This window comes from Macrotis lagotis, chromosome 2, assembly GCF_037893015.1.
Source record: "Macrotis lagotis isolate mMagLag1 chromosome 2, bilby.v1.9.chrom.fasta, whole genome shotgun sequence".
NCBI classification, from domain to species: domain Eukaryota; kingdom Metazoa; phylum Chordata; class Mammalia; order Peramelemorphia; family Peramelidae; genus Macrotis; species Macrotis lagotis.
Window position 1 is genome coordinate 152,571,623 of NC_133659.1, and position 21,449 is coordinate 152,593,071.

The following is a 21,449-nucleotide window of genomic DNA, read 5'->3' on the forward strand; positions in this document are numbered from 1 at the left end:
TCCTAAAATACAAGTCTAACAATATCCTGCCCTTACTCAGTAAACTCCCCCTAGATTCAAATACAAATTCCTCAACATGAATAGAGAAATACCACACAGAATGACAATCCAGGATCATCCTGCATTGTCCCAGTTGAGGCTTAGAAGAAAAGTCTAGTCTCGTGGGGTAGGAGGAATGAAGACATGAAAAATGATAGCCTAACTAGAGAGTAAGGATGACACATGCAGAGTCATAGCAATGAAAATTGTACCTAAAGCTGTCAAGACTCAAGGAAAGCCCTAAATTCTCTCATAAGTTTTCTTTCCTAGTAGAGTTAAATTTTTAAATTTCTTTCAACTCAACTCTATTATTTCCAAACCTCTTATTTTCTAATGCATAAACTGCAGTTCAGACAAGTGAATTGATATTCATTGTTTCACAACCAGTTAATGGCAGTACTGGCTCAAGAATCCTGATTTCATTATTGGTAAAAGGTCAGGTTCCTGTTATTATTTGGACATGTTAGCAGTCACTACTTCATATTTTTCTATTGGTCACATTTCTTTTATAGCATCTTGTTCTTCAAAGGTAGGATTGTCTCTTCCTTCTTTGCTTTCCAGTACTTAAAATGTAATTGTAGCTCAATCTTTCTTTTTATGTAATTTTATTTATTTTATTCTTACCTTTAAAAAACATTTTCATAACCTAGCAGAATAGATTGGGGGAAAATGACTGTACATGAAACTGCAAAACTAATATGAATTTTTCCTTTTCATACCCCCCCATCAAAGAATATCATTTTCAGCAAAAATTAAAAGTTCGACCAGACTAAGTAGAGGCAAGGACAAAAAGTTTTCCTTGTATTATTTCCTTTACTTATACAATAAGAAGGTTCAATTTTCTGTCTTGATAATGCAGGAAATGAGAAATAATCAGGCTGATGCTATTAAATTAACAAAGTAACTTCTGGGAACCCCATCACCACCACCACCAATTAATAATAGAATGACCACAGGGACCTTGGTATTATACTAGACCTGAAGAGAGGGCCACAAAGGGCACCTCACTTAATCATCGATTATTGAATACTGACTGAGCATGAGACATTTTCCAGAACTAAACAAAAGTCTCCCAAATGATGCATTTTGAAAATGAGACACAGCTTCATCTTCTCAGAGGAAAACAGTTATCAGATTTCAAGGGACCTCATGGCTCAATTTGAATAAAATTAGCTTTATTTTAATGGAACTTCTAGCTAAACAAAGGAGATGAAGGGAAAAGGAGTTACCCAATGGAATTCTCAGAAATTTAAAAAATCAGCAAAGCTATTTTGTTTTGCATTTGAATGCAGAGTGACTTGATAGCAAGATCTTTAGTTCATTTAAATGTATGCCATCTGGCAGCTCTGTTGCCCACTACCCATTTCTGAGTCAGGGATCCAGGAAAGAGAGAAGTAGTTGTGAACTTTGACCCTAACTATATACTCCACATGAGACAAGTTCTGGGAACAAATAAATGGTAGCTGTATGGCTCTGGTCCCAGGAACATAGTCTATAGTCTCAGTCCAAATGGGAACCACAAGTTCAGTTGCTTTGAACCTGTAAAACCTCCTGAGGGCCTATAGTGGCTGAGTTCAGAAGCAGTCTATTGAAACTCCTAACCAGAAATGCCTGAATCAGAAACTTGCAGAATTCAGTCTAGGAAGGCAGTGGAAAGACTCTCCCTGGATCACATCACATGAAGGCCTCTGAAATCTTGAAGGCTGCCAGCTAGAGCTATGAAAAAAACAGAAGGACATAAAAGGTCAGAACCAGGCCAGATTTGCTCTGTTTCCCAGTAAGTATACAGAATGCAACAATAACATAAAGTCCAAAGTTAAGAGGTGGGTTGAAAAAATGAACCAAAAAAAAAAACCCTGACTCTAAATATCTAGTATGGTGATAGAGAAATTAAAGGCGCAAACACAGAAAAAAGAAAATGACTCAAAAAATCTATAATCAAAACCTCAAAGGAAAAAAATGAATCTTGGATACAATCCAAAGAAAATTCTTAGGAGATTGAAAGAAACTTAAAATTACCTCAAAAATCAAAGAGAGCAGTAGAGGAACTAATGGAAGAGACAAAAGTATAGTTTAAAAAAAAGATATAAAAATTAAGAGTTTAGAAAAAGAAGCACAACATCTTGTAGAGGACAATAACTCTTTGAACATTAGACTTGACCAAATAAAAGCTAATGACTCTGAATGATGCATGTTGAAAATGAGACACATAAAGAAATATGAAAACAAAGTAAAAAAAAATACTGCAGAGGAGGTAATGAAAAAAATTTGAAATATCACAGTTAAAAAAAAGTGACCTAGAAAATTGATCAAGGTGAGATTATTAAAGGATCATTGGACCTGAAAGCCATGAACAGATAAACATCATATTTCAAGAAATCATATGAGAAAACTGTTCAGGTATCTTAGAACCAAAGAACAAAGTAGAAATAGAAAGAATCCACCTATCAATTCCTGAGAGAAACCTCAAAAATGAAAATTCCCAGGAGTATTATTCGCAAAGTCCAGAGTTCCTAAGGTCAAGGGGAAAAAATGGCAAGCATCCAAAAAGAAATAATGCAAGTTCTGAGAAGCCAGAATCAGGGCCTCATAAAATTTAGCAGCTACCATTACAAAGGAATGGAAGACTCAGAATAGGATATTTTGGAAGGCAAAAGATCTAAACTTACAGTCCAGAATAACCAATACAGAAAAAAACTAAATTAATACTATTAAAGAAAATGGACATTTAATGAAAGAGAACTTCCATATAGTCTTAATGAAAAGACCAGAGTTGAGTTGAGTAAAACATTTGACATAAAAACAGGAAGAATAAAGAGAGACATAAACAAATAAATATGAGTGAGAAATCAAAAGGGAATAAACATTCTTGTTTTGGTATTTTGTTTTTCTAGTTTTTTTTTAATATCCTTATATAAGGAAATGGAAAATGTAACCCCCTCAAAATTTTATCATGACCAGAGGAATAGGGGGAGTCCAATTACAAAGATGGCTTAGGTTTGATTCTCTTATGTTTGGATTATCTGAAAAAGAAAAAATATGAGTGAGAAAGTGAAATTCACTAAGGAAAAAGGAGAAGGGACAGAAGGAATGAGAAAAATTATCTCACATAAATGGGTTTACAAAGAAGAGTTCATGCAATGAGAAGAGAATAATGGGAAAAGTGGAAAACACAAATCTTACTCTCAGCTGAACTGATCAAAGAAGGGGAAATACATATGTATGTTTATATACCTATATAGACATGCACCTATGTACATAGATATATATCTTATCTAATGTAAAATAGGAAAGACAGAGTTTAAGAGATATTGTGGGAAACGGGGCGGGGGGGGGTAGGAATTACTCAGAAGTAGAACAGATTCTTAATAAACAGATGGGGGGAAAAGAAGTACAAGAGAATTGGATGGAGGGAAATAAAGTTAGCTATAACTGTGAATGAGAATGGGATGAGCTCATCCATAAAATAGAAGAGTTTACCTGAATGAATTGATTAATAATCAGAACTCAGCATTATGGATTTTTTTGGTTTTTTGCAAGGCAAATGGATTAAGTGGCTTGCCCAAGGACACAGCTAGGTAATTATTGTGTCTGAGGTCAGATTTGAACTCAGATACTCCTGACTCCAGCACCGGTGCTCTATCCACTGCACCACCTAGCCACCCCAACATTATATTTTTTTAAAAGGAATACACTTGAAATAGAAATCTAAAATTGTTCAGTATCTATTATGCTTCAACTGAAGCAAGAAAATAGATATAACAATCATGATCTCAAACAAAGAAAAAAGCAAAAATAGACACAATTAAATGAGATAATATACAAAGAAACTACCTTTTGCTAAAGATGTCAAAGATAAAGAATTTATATCAATACTAAACATATGCACCAAATGGTATGACATTTAAGTTATTAAAGGAAAAGTCAAATGAATTATAAAAAGAAGTGGATAGTAAAACTGTAATAGTAGGGGGCTCAATTTGTCCTTCTCAGACCAAGATAAAGTGAACAAAAAAAATTAACAAGAAAGAAATTAAGGACCCAAATAGAATTTTTGAAAACTTAGCTTTAATAGATCTCCAAAGTATATTAAATGGAAATGAAAAGAATATATATATATATATATGTATATATATATATATATGTTTCACAGCAACACATGGCATTTTCATGAATAAGGGCATTAAAAAATATCACAAACAAATGCAGAAAAGCAAAAATATTAACAGTATCTTTCATTGACTATACTACTATGAAAATTACATTCAATAAAAGACCATGGAACCAACAATTAAAATTTAACTGAAAACTAAGTTACTTAATCCCTAAGGAATTGATGGATCAAAGAACAAATTATAGAAATAATCAATATTTCATTAAAATACTGACAACAATGAGACAATAACATGAAAATTTAGGTGATACAGTTGAAGCAGTACTTGGGGAAAACTTTTATCTCTAATAAATCTCTTTCATTAATAATGGATATAAAGAACAGACCAACAAATTAATTATGCAACTAAAAAACTAGAAAAACAAAATATCAAAAACTCTCAAACATCTGAACAAAAAATTCTTAAAATCAAAGAAAAGGTTAATAAAATTAAGTTTATAAAATAAATTAATAAAACTAGATTTTTTAAAAGCAATAAAATAAACTATTAATTTGATCTTTAAAAAGAAAGAAAAATCTAAGTATCAACATCAAAAATTGAAAAAAGGTGAATTTGGGCTGCTGCGGCTGGCTGTAGGAGCCGGCAGCAGAGGAGGGGAGCAGTGGGCAGTCTCGGTGCTCCCCTTGGTGAAGTCGGTGGGAGGATGAGTGTGGCCAGCAAGGGTCCCACCCGAATGATGGGGTGAAGTGCCCAGGCTCCCCTTACAACAATATTGGATCTAGAAATTGGGAGGCAGCTGATCTGGGCATTGAAGAAAGAAAACAAAAGTTCTTATGACTAATGGGAGCTGGAAAGAAAGAACACACTGCCCGTCTTGTTATAGGAGACCATAGGTCAACATCACACTTCAGAGCACGGGAAGAAGATAAGAAAATGAATGAAGAACTGTTGGCACAGTATCAACAGAGTATGGACAGTAAATCATCAGGGAGATATTGGCGACATTGTGGACTTGTCTTCAGTGAATTAGAGGATCCTGATGGGGAAGGTGATGCTGCTGGAAATGATGACGATAATGATGATGATTCACCTGACCCTGAAAGTCCAGCGGACCCTGAGAGTGATTCAGTCTGAGAAAGAGGAGTCTGCTGAAGAACTAGTGGAGGACCCCAAAGCTAAGAAGGATGCAGCGAGCAACAAAAAGATGTTTGCTAAATACAGTGGTTCCTAACTCAAAATGTTCAGATGTTTGAGAGTTTTAGTCTTTGTATTCAAAGTATTGTTATAATGCACAGAGGAGGACTGCTTCTCTAGCACAGATCTTTGTATTCTATTTTTTTTTTAGTTTTTGCAAGGCAATGGGGTTAAGTGACTTGCCCAAGGTTACACAGCTAAGTAATTATTAAGTGTCTGAGGCCATATTTAAACCCAGGTCCTGACTCCAGGGTCAGTGCACTGAATCACCTAGCTACCCTTCAGATGCCATGGATTACAATTTTATGGGCATGATTATATCCAATTTTATAAAATTTAAGTTTCAGTGTATAAAAGGCAAATAAATATGATTCCCAGCTCCCTTTCACATTTAAAAAAATTGAAAAAGGTAAATTACCACCAATGAGGAAAAAATAAAAACAATTATTATTATTAATTATTTCTTTCAGTTGCATGCCAACAAAAGTGACAATCTAAATGAGATAGATGAATATTTCCAAAAATATAAAATGGACAGATGAACAAAATAGGAAATAAAATACTTAAGTAACTATATTGGGGGGGGAGTAGAATAAGTCATGAATAAACTCTCATGGGGAGAAAAACAAAACAAAACAAGATGGATTTACAAATGAATATTACCAAATATTTAAAACAGTTTATTCTAATATTGCTTATATAATTTGTATGAAAAGATAAAAAAATAAACAAGGAAGGGATCAAACAAATTATTTTTATGACATAAAAAATGATCTTGATACCTAAGCCAGAGAGTCAAAACAAAGGGGGAAAAAGCTACAGACTAATTTCTCCAATAAACATTGACACAAAATTTTAAAATAAAATTTAGTAAGGACACCACAGTAATATATCACATAGATTTTACTCTATGATCAGACTGAAATACAAAGATGGGTCCATCATCAGGGAAAAAACTAATTATAATTGACTACTACTAAAAAAAAGAAAATTACTTTTATTACTTTAATATATGCAGATAAACTCTTGACAAAATAAAGCATATTCCTGTTAAAAACCCTAGAAACTACAGGAACAAATGAAGTTTTTCTTAAAATGATAAGTAGTATTTATCTAAAACTAAAAGTAAAGCATTATCTATAACCAGTACATCACAATTTTCTTATCCAATGTCTCTCCTTTTCATTTTAAACCTTTGATATTCAAATTCTTAAAAATCAGGTTTATATTTTTCTTCTGTCTCTAAAATTGGACCTTTTTTCAAGTTATAACTTTCCCCTTTCTTTAAACATAGTATTTTTCCTTTTAATTATTTTACCTTAATTTTTTTAAGTGATTCTTACTGATTCTCTTCCTCTCACTCATTTCCTCTTTTTGTTATCCCTTTCCTCTTAAGGTTTTATTTATTAATTCTTTTTATCCTCCTATATATTTTTTCCTTTTTTTCTTCTCAGTCAAGTAGATTCTTTCTTCCTCTCCTCCTTCCCTTCCACCAGTACTGTTCATTAGTTTTTTTAATTCATTTAAAAATTTCATTTAAATTCATTTACCAAAAAAGAATTTCTCTCAATTCTTTTCATTATCTATCTTCATTTTTTGCTTAATATTGGTCCTCATTCTCTGATTCATGACTCCTACAGTTATTTGGTCTCTTCTCTATATATTCTTTATTATTCAATTAAAGCTTCCAAGGTATCTATTCTAGATGATCTCCCTAGGCATGATCTATCATTAACTTGTAGGATGGCCCCTTATATTCCCCTTTTCCATTGTGCCTTCCTCCAAAAATAATGTTAATCATTGCAGGTGCAGGACATTATATTGCCAAATGGTGATGATATTTGTCCTTCATTCTCAAAGAAGACCATGACATCAGCGAGTTGATACCATGATAAGTTCATGGATTTGATGTGAGTGAGGGGATGTTGTGCTAAGTCACCAGCCCCATTTTCTCCTCCAGAGCTATCTGGGCCCAGTGGTCAGATATGTATTAAGACAACTAGAGATGGCCCTGGATGCGAGGCAATTGGGGTAAATGACTTGCCCAAGATCACACAATTACTAAGTGTCAAGTGTCTGAGGCTGGGATTGAACTTCCATCTTCTTGACTCCAAAGCCAGTGCTTTATCCATTGTACCATCTAGCTTCCCCTACCACATGGTAGGGTACCTTCCTCACCATTGATCATAATAGCGTAGATGTAGAACTAGAAAACACTTAGAAGTCATCTAGTCCAATCCCCCTTTTTTACAGAGAGAAAAAAATAACTTGCCCAAAGACACAATTAGTCAGTGGTAGCATAGGGTATTCAAACTTATGTTTTCAAACTCCAACCCAGAACTATAGGATAAGATCTAATACTTTTGACTTTTCTTAAATGCTCTTTAATCTGGATGAAAGATCTGTAAAAGGAAGAAAAATAAACACAAAAAGATAAAATGGGCCCTTAGAGAGTACATATTATCATATGGAGCATATAAACTCTTCCAATATTCCTTATCTTCAAAACAATTGCTTTAGCATTTTTCAAGCACTCCTAAGCATATTATCTCAATTATTTATAATTTTTAAAAAACGGGAATAAAGCCATTTGAGCAAACCCACACAGTACAAGCTGCAAAGTCAGGATCTGAACACTGGTCTCTTAATTTGTTAAGTGGCTTGGCCAAGGCCACACAGCTAGGTAATTATTAAGTGTCTGAGGCCAGATTTGAACTCAGGTACTCCTGACTCCAAGGCCGGTGCTCTATCCACTGTGCAACCTAGCCACCACCACCCCCACTGCCCATTTTTTATTATCCACATTAATGAAAAGGAATAAAAGGCATAAATCATTTAAAAGGTTCCAGAATCCCTGTTATTCTTGGTTGCTACTGCTTTCTCTTTGTGTGCAACAGCAGACATCTCCCCAATTGTATTTTCCTTTGGCTCATATTCAAAATGTTTTTTTTTTTAACACTAGCACACCTGTGGTTTGCTAGAATACAAGTTACTCTGGAGTCAGAGGACTGAAAATGCCATTTTCTACCAGCATGACCTCAGCTATGGTCATACTGAGGATGCATGTTTTTATTTGTACAAGGAGTGCTAGAAGATATCTAAATATCTATCTTTAGATATCTTACAATAGAATGCCAGGGAAGGCAACCCCAAAGTGCCTTAGGTAGTAAGAGGGAAAATGCCTAGGGTTAAATAATGACTGTGGATAATCATCCACAACAGATACTTGAGGATTTACTGTAGAGAGTGGGCAACTTTCCCTGCCCAGTTTTTCCGTTAAGTGCTGCATGCACATCTCTATCAGTTTACAACTCTTTTTCCTGGCAGGTTTCAAAAGACCACACAGTCTCCAAATAATAGAAAAAATCCAGTCCTATTCCAACCTATAATATTTAATCCACTCATTATAGATTTCTATTAAAAAAATTAACACTCAAAACAGGAAAAAACCCTAGTAAACTTTCAAGCTCATATTTATCTATCAGTTGCAAAAAGTTTTATCTAGTTGCTAAAGTGAAGCTCAAAAGCAAATCATTTGATGGAGTCTGAATGCAAATTGAAGCATACCATTTTCATTTCATTTTTGTGTTTTTTTTACCTTTTGATCTATTTCACAACATGACTAAAATGGAAATATGTTTTACATGATTACATGTATATAACCTATATCAGATTGCTTACCCTTTTGGGAGAGGAAAGAGAGGAAAAACTTGGAACTCAATTTTTTTAAATAAATGTTAAAAATTGTCTTTTCATGTAATTGGAAAAAACTGGAAAAAATAAAATACTTTTTAAAAATAGATAGTGATTAGAAGCAGTGTTCTTCATTCTAATGTCATTGCCATGATAACTTTGAACATTAGATATTACCTCTCAAGGATTTATTATTCCTGATACAAATGTCAATTTAAAAAAAAATGACTCCTTTTGTGGGGAGTGAGGTAGGGAAAACAGAGAAAGAGGGAGGGAGATGCTCTGGGAGACCAAACTTGCTTTAAACTTCCTTGCCAGTTGATAGATAGTGAGTGCTTATGTTACATAAAAGATAAACCCCAAGTTCCAATTTCACCTGCTGTGCCTGTCACAATTTAATTGGATATGATCTGATACAGTAATTCTCACTTTCCCAGCTCCATCCTGCCCTTACATGTAATCTCACAATGCCCTTGAAACACACAGCTTAATAAATCAGCACTATTCAATGACAAAAAAGTAAAATACAAGCATATCAGTTAGAGAAAGCAGGTCAGTGGAAAGCCAACACGATCCCTATAAAGCAGCTTCTTACCAGCAGGTTCCCCACACATGGACCCTCACCAAATGTTTTAGCTAAATAAAAAGACACAATAACTTTCAGCAGTCCTCCCTGCTCATAGCAGTAGACCATGACTATATTCTTGCTTTCTAATGCATGCAATTGATAGAGTTGTCGCTTGGAATTTTGGTTAACTTTTTTTTCTTGCTGTTTAACTGTCATAACATTCTATTAATTTCACTTACCCAAGATTAAATATTAGAAGTTTTACATTCCTACAGTCTTCCATAAATCAAATACCTATGTTTATATATTATATATGTATATATTTTGTATATATAATATATACATATATATTTATATACCCGCCATATATATATTTAGATAGATAAGTATATATTTATGAAAATACGTGTGTGTGTGTGTGTGTGTGTGTGTGTGTGTGCGCGCGCGTGCATACTCATTGATTAGGGTAGTAGAAGAAACATTGGATTTGGAATCAGAAGATTGGGATTCAAGGAATGACTGACAATACCCATGAAACCTGGACAAGTTGCTGGGCTTCATTTTCAACAGCTGTAAAATGAGGAGATTGGACTAGATTTCTAAAACAGTTCCTTTCAGCCTTAAACCCTACCACACCCTCTGATTGTAAACTGCCATTATTCAATTTAATGACAGAGTAAGGAATAAAATTTTAGACTTTAAGAACAGAACAGTTTTCCAATTGGTGTATGGAAATCACATCAAGATCCATAACTAATCCTCTTAGTATGGTGGAGTTGAAAGAATACTAGTTTCAGAGACCAGGCTTTGATCCTAAGCTCTGTTATTTACTGTGTACCATTGTGAAAAATAAATTACTCTGAACCTCAGTTTCCCTGAATTTAAAAGTTGGGAACATAATAATGTACTTGTTTCATAGGCTCTTTATAAGGAAAGTGATTTGTCAAACATAGAGCTATCATTATTTTGTACTTCATAAGATTGCTGTGAGGGAAGTTCTTTATAAATTGTGAAAGGATTAGCTTAAATGTGAAAGTAAATTTATCAACATCATTGCTATTATTATTTTTTATAATATAAAAATGTTTGCATCTTATGTACAATTATTACTGTTATTGATTATTTTAAAGCAAAAAAAATCTTATCTGACACTAAAATAAAAAAAAGATTTGAGGGGTTATCCTAATGCCATCCAAGTCTATATCACATTGAAAAATGAAGAGGTCCTTTTCCATTTAGTATAATGGATTACCCCCAGGTTGTGGTTAAAGATACCAAACCAGCATGGTCCCATCAACTCCCATAGCATACTGGGTCTAAAGTGTTAGTCTGAGCCATTGCCCTTGAAGGATAAATATTGGCATACTCAGCAGGAATGCCCTGATGGTGCTCTACTGAAGAGGCAAGGGGGGCTCTTTTGGAGCTCGGGAGGGCCCTCACCATATGGAGCTTCAGGAATTGAAGTCGACACCTTGGCCTGCCTTTGCAAGTAGGCAAGCAGTCAGCACATGTGGCAGAATGGGAAGCACAGATGCAACCTGCTCCATGAGGCCAACAGATTTCAACAGGGGAGGTAGGGGTGGGAAGGTTTATAATAACAACCTGAGTAATTACATGACCTCCAGGTGTGGCCTTAGATAAGAGAGTGTGCTACTTTAGTGTGATGTTTTAAAAAATAGAGAAAAGAGGGGAAAATAAAAATCAAGAGAAGAGAAAGAGGAAAAAGAAGTCAATGTTTAAAAATCCTTATCTATAAACAGCATGGACATCAATTAAAATTAATAGTTTACCACAGAGATTCTTAACCTGAGACCTATATTTTTCAATATTTCTATAACTATATTTCAATATAGATGATTTGCTTTGTAAGGCTTTGTATATTATTTTCTACTTTACTTGGAGAAGGGGTCCCCAGGCTTCATCAGAACACCAAAGTTATCTGTGACAGACACCCCAAAGATTAAGAACTTTTAGACTAGAGATGACTGTTCACTTCCTTTTTTTAGGCCCTTTTTGGATCTGTGATTCCTTCAGTGAGTATACTTCCCCTAACAGTATAAGCTGTAATCTTTCTATATCTTAGTAACCCAAGAATGTATCATGCAAATATAACCATAAATCCTCTACAAAAGATCTACCCCCAAACTAGAAATTATCTTTCACTTTTTAAATATTTCAGAGATAACTACATAATACTTGTATTATACATTTGCTACCTGTATATTTATTACAATGTAGCTAGGCAGTGCAATGTTTAGAGTGCCAAGGTCAGGCATCAGGAAGACCCAAGTTCAAGTCCAGTCTCAGACACTTACTAGCTATGTGACCCAGGATAAGTCACTTTACCCCTAGTTCTTCATGTGTAAAAGGGGCTAGAGAAAGAAATGGCAAACTACTCCAGTAATTTTGAGAAGAAAACCCCAAATGGGGTCATGAAGAGTCCGACAACAACAATAACACATTCATTACATAATTGACTAACTTTCTTTTCCAATAATCAACATCCTTGGCACTTTTTTAGGCCATTTTTCAGGTTTGCCAACATTAGTAAGATGGTACATCATGCTTATGCTCCTCATGTATCTTTACATTGACTTTAGGTTATCTATAATTTTGGTTCTAAGCATTTGTGGTCTCCAGTGACTCATGATCATTTAGTATCAACAAGAGGCAATGTTAAAGAAATGGGCTTTGGGAGCATTAAATGCTGTCCTACTCATCAATTATTATTGTTTCTGTTATAAATGTTTTCTTAAAAAAAAGAAAAAAAAACAAATTTCATACTGTGGAAACTGCAAATGGGTTGTACCACTACCACTGGTACAAAGTGTTTCCTGACCAGGTGTTAGTTTGAAAGTCATTGTGAAGCACAAATACAGATTGCCAAAACTTCTATTTATATTTTCAAAAAGTTAATAACTGTATTCATCTTTTAGCTGTTTGCTCATTTCAACATGAAGTCTTTATGACAGTATTCTGAGTCTCTAATTGATCACCTTCATAGAATGCTCTGCAATAGAGGCAGCTAGGTGATACAGTGGATGGAGCACTGGCCCTGGAGTCAGGAGGACCTGAGTACAAATCTGACCTTGGATACTTAATAATTACCTAGCTGTGTGACTTTGAACAAGTTACTTAACCCTATTGCCTTGTAAAAACAAAAAAAAATGCTCTGGAATGGCAAAGCAATATAAAAATACCAGCTCCATGAGGAAAAGGGTTCTTTCATTTTTTGTCTTTGTATCCTAGTGCCTAGTGCAGAAAAGGTAGTAAGTTGAATTGTACTGAATTTTGCATGTATGGTATGCTCATCATATTTACATAAAACATAAATTCAAGAGAGACAACAAATATACTGGATAAGATTAGGCAAAGCTCAACAGGATTTCAATGGACTAAAGCACTCAGTTGAATCTAATAAGATTAAATTCAATAGGGATAAATGTCAAGTTTTATATTTGGGTACAAAAAATCAATATCACAAGTATAAGATGAGAAAAACATTGACAGACAACAACTGCTCTTAAAAAACATCTAGGGGGTTTAGAGTGCACAAAAACAAAGTGGAATCAAGCTAATGTGACTTGGGTTGCATTGTATTAAGAGGAACATAGTCTTTGGAGAGAGTGAATTCACATTATCACCCTCATTGGGGTTGTAGTGTTTGGTTCCAGATTTAAGAAAGGAATTGAAAAAACTGAAACAGGTTCAGAAGAGATCAACCACGATAGTGAAAGATCTTGAATATATGACAAAAAGAATCATTTGAACAAACTGGGAATGTTTTTCCAGGAGAAGAGAAGACTTGGGGGACATGATAAGTAAGTTCAAGCATTTGAAGAGTTGTTTTTTGGAAGAGGGATTAAACTTGCTCTTTTGTGCCGAAGAGTTCAAAAGCAGGAGTAATAAATGAACCCCAATTTGAGTTTGATATCAAAAAAATATGTCTGACAATTAGAACTATCCAGAAGAGAAAGGGGTTATCCAGAGTGGTGATGGGCTCCCCTAATTTGGGGATCTTCAAACAGAGACTGGAAAACCACTTGTAAGTCATGTTGCTACCATATTTATAGGGGCAGATAGGTGGTTTAATGGATAGAATACTGGACCTGGAGTGAGAAAGACATTGGCTAGCTTTGTGGCCTTGGGCAAGTCACTTAATCCTCTTTACCTCAGTTTACTCATCTATAAAGAGGAGTTGGAGAAGGAAAAGGCAAACTAATCTCTTTTTTTCAAAAACAAAACCAAATAGGGTTGCTAAGAGTTGGACATGACTGAAATGACTAAAAACATTTATGTCATAATGATGAATCTTTCTAGATGGCTGATTCTCAGATTTTATGAAGATTCTATCACTAGTATTTGGAGTTTGTCGGTGCAATTGGTGAAACAGTAAAAATAAATATGGTCCACAATCTAATACTTTCCCTCTCACAGTAATTATGCTGGAGTGACACAACAGGGGTGAGAGTATGCTTAAATCATGCAATTCTTAGATGGACTAAGCATTAATTTAATTGCTAGCTCCCTTAAAGTACAATATTTATTTAATGATGTAAAGTTTAAAAATAAGCTACATTATGACAGATATTCTTGCTATATATGAAGCAAAAAACCACCAGGATGTTATAGCTAAATAGAACTATGGCCCACAGATTTTCCTCAAAGAATCTAAAGGAATTGAAGGACTTGAGTTCATTAAGTATCTAAAGTCAAAATGACATGTCCTTTCATGGTAATCTCAGTTTGCAGTACTCAAAATCAACATAAGCAAAGTCCACCCTGAAGAAAACTGCAATTCTGAAAGGCAAAACAATGTCTGCTGAAGAGGATAAAGAATTAGAAATATTTTATGATGAACTTTATAGGATTTAAACTGTGTCGGCATTTACCCTGACACTTAACAAGTTCAACACAAAAGTGGGCAAAGGGAAGGAGAGAGAAAACTCTATTAAAATTTTTTGTTTACGAAACAATCAAAAAATAAGAAAGAGGCCAAAGATTTGTGAATAACTCAATAGTTCTGCATGGCAAGAATGCTTTCTTTGAGAAGAGAGTCAGAAGACTTCCAAGCACCATGGTGGGGACAGGGAGGGAGAAACAGAATAAATGGATATTTAATAAACAGAAAATAATTAACTACCAGTAACTGGGGCTGGGGGGAAGGAACTAGAGGGAGGTAAGGAAGGGGAAAGGGGAAAAGGGAGCAAAAAGGGAGAGAGAAGAGTCATTCCTATATCAGCCATTGATAGATGATGAACTAGTTAGAATAGAGGTCAATAAATCTTAATCGAGCTTCATTACTTTCATATCTACTATGTGCCAGAAACTATACAACATAGCAAATAGAAGGCTAGTCAGGAAGATCAGAGTTATATTTCCTCAGAGACTTACTAGTATAAAGCTGTACTACCTTGGGCAAGATGTTTCACCTATTTCCTAATCTGTAAAATGGGGTAATAATAACACTTGCCTCCAGGTTGTGTCATAAGGATCAAATGAAATAATATATCTCCTTATACCTTAAAGTGCTATTTAAATGTTGGCTATAATTATTACTTTGAATACAAATAACAAAGTGAGAGTCCCTATCCAAAGGATAAAGATGAAAAAGATATTTTATGTAATTACTGGAGATACAACTTGACTTGTTGAAACAATGGATAAAGGTAAAGATATCTGAAGAAATTGGAAAGAAAGAAATTTGAAAGGGGGAGATAAGAAATTGCCTCAACTTGACAAATGCTTGATCTTTTTGCCAGTTAGAGACAGGAAAAGTATGTAAAATCATTTGCAAATTACTACAGAATAAAGTTATGTAACATAATAAATACTGATTGATACAAAAAAGTAGGGAGAGAAGAAAAGGAAAGGAAAGCTTAGAGGGGAAGGGAAAGAGAAGGTTTGGTGGAGGAAGGAAGAGGGAGATGGGGAGAGAGGAGAATAAAGGAAAGTAAGAAGGAATTGAGAGAAGGAAAGAGAATAAGAGGAAAAAGGAGAGACAAGGGAAAGAGAGAAAGAAGATGAGGGAGAGGGAAAAAAAGAGAATTAATCCTGGGAAAATCTGAGTAAAATCTCCAATATCAAAACATAAAATATCATGTAAGAAAAGACATTAAAGTCACAGAGTTTTACAGGAAAATATCACTTGGAGTAAAAACAAAACAAAAAACCCTCTCATTTCTCCACTAAAACATGAATCCCCAATTACTTTTCTACCAATCATTTGTAGATAATTTTAAAATGTGCAAAGAAGGAAAATCTAATTCTTATCAGCAGTGAACATGACATTATAAAACAGCTGAATTTCAGTTTTATCAAAACATTGGTCAGGGAACATAACATTTGGTTTTCCGCAGAACTAGGAAATGATGTGTAGAATGTGACACACCAACAGATTGCTGCTGGGAGAAACAGTAATAACTTGCCAACAGACACTCATGGAAAAGTCAAGGGTCCCACAGTTAGCCATATTTCTGACTTAGAAATTTTGTAAAAAGGTGTGAGGAATTCAAATAAGAAATGTATATTCAATAAGTCCCTTTTGTATATAAAGAAAAGAAATCTATTCATTAAGTCTCTACTGTATGCAAAATAAAAAATGCATATTCATTAAGTTTCTAAACATGTAATGATAGGTGCTGGGGAATACAAAGTTTAGATAAGAAAATTGCCATGGTTTCATGAAGCTTAAATAGCTTAAAATAAAACAGGATAAAGGAAGAAGTATTGGATTTAGAAAGGGTGTTGGGGCATTCTGGGAACCACATTCTGGCTTAATCATGCATTTCATTTTTCTGGGATTTAGTTTCATCATTTATAAAACATTGGATTTGGACTGAAGGATTTCTAAAGCCCCATCTAGTTCAAATTTTATGAATTATAGCAACATTGCTATTGTTTCATGGATATAATAATACTATGTGATAGGCAGTGTCCTAAGCACTTTGTAATTATTTTCTCATTTGATTTTTCACACTAAGTCTGAGAAGTAGTTGTATATTATTTTCTCCATTTTACAGATGGGAACACTGAGAGAAACAGAATTTAAATGACTTACCTAGGATCTCTTAGCTAGTAAGTATTTGAAATCATATTTGAACCCAAGTCTGACTCCAGGCCCAACTCCCTATCCACTTTGCCAGCTAGCTGCTCCCTGAAAAGGAGACATACAAATGGGAGGAAAGGTTTTTAATAGACTTCATTTTCTTTTTTGATTTGTTTCAGGAGACTGTTATAGACATGGACAGAGTTTGTAAGACACTTGACTAAGTCTCATGAAATCCTTGTGGAAAAGATAGTGAGAAGTGGGCTACAAGGTAATATGATTAGGTAGCTTTGGAACTGGTTGAATATTAATAAATGGAATGACAGCATCATGAAGGAAGTTTCTAGCAAAGTATCTTAGAGATTTGTCCTCTATCCAATCTGTTAAACAAATGAATGAAGATAAATAGAAGGCAAGCTACTCAAATACTAGTGGCACCAAGCTGGCAAGTATAACTAAAGTGGATACAAGAATTAAGAAAACAAAAATTGGAATAATGGATTAAATACTAATGTAGAACTGATGTGAGTTTTCTCTCAGATGCTACAGATCCCAAATGATCTATACCTTCTTGTCCTATGAGCTTCTCACCCTACAATTCCATCCAATGTATTGGGGGCCTTCTGGGTTTCTCTTGAACATTCATGAATAGAAACAAAGCACACAGACTATCCATCTATTATGCTTCAATCTTATTACTTGACAAATCCCTCTTTTTCTTTCCTGGTCATGCATTTTTAATGACATATCCTTTACATTTCTTCCCTTGCATAATTCTTCCTTTGTACTATATTTCAACCTATGCATATTTACTATGTACCTCTCTCTGCTTTTTATTTGAAACACACCATAAATTCTTCAGAGACTATGATATTCCAATAGTCACATAATTTTAGCCTTATCAAAAGAATAATGATGTTGGACCTTTGACTTCATTGATAAACTTGGATCATTAAAAGCTTGCTCTCTTACTTTTATTCAAGTTTTAAGTCCAACATCAATTCTTGTTGATTGGCTAGTCTGACCTTTATAAAGCAGATATAGTTTGGATGATGGTCAAAGTGAAGCTATTCTGATGGTAAAATCTCCCTTAGATTGTTCTCAGCACAGTCTTCAAGAACCCAGGTACAGTGGGGAAAAAAAGACCTAGATTAAAATCCCTGTCAATTACCTAATCCTTTTGTGAACTCAGAAAATTAATCAATATTTCTGGGACTCTACTTCATATGCAAATGAGAGAGTTAGATTAGAAGATCTCTAAGCTTCCCTCTAGTTCTAAATAACTTGATTTCCAATTCTAGTTCTGCCATTTTCTCCCTTCCTCAAGGGTAGGGATGGGGAACCTCTGCCCCTAAAGTCATATTGATTTGACATTGCCAAGGCAACTGTAGGTAGATCTTGAATTTCAATAGATCTAGGAGATTTTTAGGGGTGAATTAATTAAATGTTTGACCAAATATACCCTGAGTGAATGTCAATATAGAATATCAATCTCATAGATACAGATATAGATACACATAAAGATACAAATATAGATATAGATATATAGATATATGATATATGATATATAGATATATACACAAATGACCCTGGAAGAAAAATAAATATTCCTCACCCTTGCTCCAGGATAAGAGTTGAGGACCCAATATAAAACACCTATCAAGAGACACAGACTTTGTTGGGGTAATAGTCAAAGAATTAGAGGCCAGGTAAGTACTAGCCATCTGTTTCTTTAACAGACTACTGAATTCTCACTTGAGAATCAACAAAGGCTCTTACATTGTTGTAAGGACTATTTACTCCACAAGAAGCCTAAAACATACCCATGGTAGCTAAATTTAGAGGGGAAAGAAATGTCTCATTTCTCCTTGCTGTCCTCATCATGGAGTTACAGTATATTTGATTTAGAAGGTAGCTCAGATATCATCCAATATAACTCCATTATTTCATAGATAAGAAATTCCTTTGACCTCCCTGTGCCTCCGTTTCTTTATCTGTAAAATGAATGACTGAATATTGACTTCAACAAGACCTAGACCCTGGTCTACCATTCTAATTGATACTATATCCTTCTTATCCCTCAAAGGTACTGAACATAAATTGGCAAAGAACACAAGAAAATGATCATCATCTTATCACTAATGTAAATGACAGAGGCCTTATTTTCTACATGAGAAAGAAAATAAAAGCAACAATGTAACAGAGAAAGTTGTTTAATGCCAGGAAAGTCAAATCCCTCTGAGGCAAAAGTTTGGATCAGAAATAATATTCATCACTAACTAGACTATCCCAAAGGATATCAGAAAAAAAGCAGAACCAAAATTAATTTTAAGTGGTTTCCATCCCTTTCCTCCATTATTTCATAATCAAATTCCTAATTAGTGGGACTAATCAACATTGATCACCACTTTTGTGCATTTCCATCTGTGGACATGTTATCAGTGAATTATAGTCATTATCAAGTAACAGATGGCTGGATTCCAAAAGTTTATTGATGATGAACTATTTGGAATTTGGAATTCATTTTCCCACAGTAATTACATTTTCCACAGTGGTTAGATTCCTAGGCTAGACCACAAAAGCCTATTTAACCTATAACGTACCAGCAATGTAATAGTAATAATTCTCTTTCAACCATACCTCACCACTATTTATAATATTATATCTATTAGAAAATGCATTATTAACTCCAAGTAGCTTACTTGGCAGCACAGTGGATAGAATACAGTGTCAGGATGCCCATGAGTTCAAAATCGGTCCCAGACACTTACTAGCTGTATGACCTTGGGCAAGTCACTTATTTTCTCTTTGTCTTCATTTTCTCAACTATAAAATGGCATAAGAGCACATACTGCAATACTCAAATGAAATAGTATTTATAAAGCATTTAGAATAGTGTCTTGCATATAGTAGGTACTTAATAACTGCTTATATCCTCCCTTCTTATCATGTGTGGCAAAATATAGACAAATACTAAAGAAACCCTGGAGGTATCAGGTTCTAGAAAAAAAATGCCATTATTCCTCACTATGGTGATGATGGAATTGGCTGAGAGAATGCTAAGAAAATGGTGGAAAGGAAAATTCTTACCTACTGGAATACCAGTATGGAAGAAAATGAGAGGGTGGTTTAGAATGCTCATATCTTTCCTCATGTCCTCTTTCCAAATGCCTTTAAATAAAGACTCTAAAGATATTCCAAAGTGGCAGAATTCATAAAAAGAGATGGAGTAATACAATTTTTCAGCCCAAGACAACTTAGAAGGTTAACAGGAAAGGTCTGTTGCCCCAGGGTAAGAGAAGAGCACAGTCCAGAGAAGAAAATACCAATGCAGATTAGGCCATGGTAAAGCAGGAACAGGCTATTAAGGACTGAATCAGTGGCAGCAGTGGCAGTTTCCAGACCTCTCAGCTCAGAGATAGTAAGGGAATTGGATTACAAGGAGATTTAGAGAAGTCCCTTTGCTGGTACCAAGGGTAGGTCAAATGGTAAAAGAGGCACAAAAGTCCAGCAAAGAGAAGAATGGCTCTAAAAGTAGAAATGGCCAAATGGAAAAAACACTTAAACAAAAATTTACTGAAGAAAAAAATTCTTTAAAAAGCTGAATTGGTCAAATGGAAAAGGAGGTACAAAAGCTTATTGAAGAAAATAATTCTCTAAAAATTAGGATTAATTGATCAAGTGGAAGCTTGAGCCATCAAGAAACAATCAAAGTCAAAAGAATGAAAAAAAATAGAAGATAATGTGAAATATCTTATTGGGAAATGCTTGACCTGAAAAATCAATCCAGGAGAGAGAAGTTAAGAATTATTATTATACTACTTGAAAGTTATGATAAAAAAAAAAGAAATTATTAAGAACAACCATCTTGATAGTCTAGAATCAGAAACCAAAATAGAAAGAATCCACTGATCACCTCCTGAAAGAGATCACAAAATGAAAATTCCCAGGAATATTATAGTCAAATTCCAGACCGCCTAGATCAAGGAGAAAAAAAGGCAAAAAAGAAACAATTCAAATTATTATGGAGTCATGGGATAACAAAATATTTAGCAGTTTCCTACATTAAAGAATCAGAGAACTTGGAATATAATATTTTGGAGGGTAAAGGAACTTGAATTACAATCAAAGAATATCTAACCAACAAAACTGAGTATAACCCATCAGGGGAAAAATGAATATTCAGTGAAATGGAGAACTTTCAGACATTTCTCATAAAGAGATCACAGTTGAATAGAAGATTTGACTTCCAAAACAAGATGCAAAAGAAGCATAAAAAGGCAAAAGAGAATAGAGAATTTCATAAGGGATTTGATATTCTTACATGGGAGAATAATATTTGTGATTCCTAAAAATTTTCTCATTCTTAGGGTAGTTTGAAGGAGTAGACATAAAAAGCAGAGTTATGAGTTGAATGTGATAATATGATTATCTAAAAAATGAAAATTAAGGTATAAGAAAGAAGAATGCACTGGGAAAAGGGGAAAGAGAGAGGGAAATATGATGAGATAAATTAGCTGACATAAAAGTGGCCTGAAAAAGATTTGGAGGGAAAAATGGGGGGGGAGTGAGGAGGGGAATACATGAATCTTACACTTAACAGAATTGGTTCAAAGAGGGAATAATACACACACACAGTTGGGAGTAGAAATAAATCTAACTTATACAAGAAAGTAGGAAGGGAAAAGAATAAGGAAGGGAGTGGCTAATAGAAAGTAGGGTAGGGGAGGTAAAAGGCAGAAGCAAAATATTATTGAGAGTGGACAGGGTAAAAGGAGAGAGCAAGATAATT

At 34.4% G+C, this 21,449-nt stretch overlaps 1 protein-coding gene and 1 pseudogene across 1 annotated transcript in view; one reads left to right on the forward strand and one right to left on the reverse strand.

The window, feature by feature from the left end:
- The window catches only part of DISC1 (DISC1 scaffold protein), a 534,778-nt gene that overhangs the window by 123,096 nt on the left and 390,233 nt on the right, over positions 1–21,449 (reverse strand).
- Positions 4,995–5,385, forward strand: LOC141513304 (small acidic protein pseudogene; annotated as a pseudogene).